Source organism: Psammomys obesus, unplaced genomic scaffold, assembly GCF_907164565.1.
Source record: "Psammomys obesus unplaced genomic scaffold, mPsaObe1.curated_primary_1811, whole genome shotgun sequence".
In the NCBI taxonomy this organism is placed as follows: domain Eukaryota; kingdom Metazoa; phylum Chordata; class Mammalia; order Rodentia; family Muridae; genus Psammomys; species Psammomys obesus.
In genome coordinates, this window is record NW_026590222.1 from 101,575 (window position 1) to 103,380 (window position 1,806).

A 1,806-nucleotide genomic window follows, 5' to 3' on the forward strand; every position below is an offset into this window, starting at 1 on the left:
AGAAGACCCAGAAATAAACCCACACACCTATGAATACTCAATATTTGACAAAGAAGCCAAATCCATTCAATGGAAAAAAGACAGCATCTTCAACAAATGGTGCTGGACCAACTGGATGTCTACATGCAGAAAAATGAAAATAGACCCATATTTATCACCCTGCACAAAACTAAAGTCCAAGTGGATCAAGGACCTCAACATAAAACCAGATACTCTAAATCAGCTGGAAAAAAAAGTGGGAAACAGCCTAGAACTCATTGGCACAGGAGACAACTTCCTGAACAGAACACCAACAGCACAGGCTCTAAGAGCAACAATCAATAAATGGGACCTCATGAAACTGAAAAGCTTCTGTAAAGCAAAAGACACTGTCATCAAAACAAATAGACAGCCTACAGATTGGGAAAGAATCTTCACCAACCCTTTATCTGACAGAGGGCTAATATCAAGTATATATAAAGAACTAAAGAAGCAGAAAAGCAACAAACCAAGTAATCCACTTAAAAAATGGGGAACAGAGCTAAACAGAGAATTCTCGAAAGAGGAACATCGAATGGCAGAGAAACACTTAAAGAAATGCTCAACCTCATTAGCCATTAGGGAAATGCAAATCAAAACGACCCTGAGATTTCACCTTACACCCATCAGAATGGCCAAGATGAAAAACTCAAGTGATAGCACATGCTGGAGAGGTTGTGGAGAAAAGGGAACCCTCCTCCATTGCTGGTGGGAATGTAAACTGGTTCAACCACTCTGGAAGTCAATCTGGCGCTTTCTCAGACAACTAGGAGTAGTGCTACCTCAAGACCCAGCTATACCACTCCTAGGTATATACCCAAAATTTGCTCAAGTACACAACAAGGACATTTGTTCAACCATGTTCGTAGCAGCTTTATTTGTAATAGCCAGAACTTGGAAACAACCCAGATGTCCATCAACGGAGGAATGGATACAGAAATTGTGGTATTTTTACACAATGGAATACTACTCAGCAATCAAAAAGGAGGAAATCATGAAATTTGCAGGCAAGTGGTGGGATCTAGAAAAGATCATTCTGAGTGAAGTATCCCAGAAGGAGAAAGACAAACTTGGTATATACTCGCTTATATAGACCTACAAGACATGATAAACATAATGAAATCTACACACCTAAAGAAGATAATCAAGAAAGTGGACACAGGCGAAGGTGATTAATCCTCATTTAGAAAGACAAATGGGATGTGCCTTGAACTTATGACAGGAGTCTACCACAAAAGGCATCTGAAAGACTCTACCTAGCAGTGTTTCAAAGCAGACACTAAGACTCATAACCAAACCCTCGGCAGAGTGCAGGGAATCATATGAAAGAAGGGAAGTTAGTATGATATGGAAAGGATAGGAGCTCTACAAGGACCAAATATATCTGGGCACAGGGTCTTTTCTGAGACTGAAACTCAACCAAGGACCATCTATGGATATAACCTAGAACTTCTGCTCGGATGTGGCCTGTGGTAGCTCAGTAACCAAGTAGTTTTCCAAAGTAAGGGGGACACGGACTATTTCTAACAGGATCTCAAGGGCAGGCTGTTTGACACCTCCCCCCAGGGGAGGAGCAGTTAGGCCACAGAGGAGGACTTTGCAGCCAGCCCTGAAGATACCTGATAAAACAGGGACAGATGAAAGGGGAGGAGGTCCTCCCCTATCAGGGGACTTGGAAAGGGGCAGGGAGGAGACCAGGGAGGGAGTGTGGGGTCTGGGAGGGAATGAGGGAGCGGGATACAGCTGGGACACGGAGTTAACAAAATGTAACTAAAAAGAAAAAAAAAA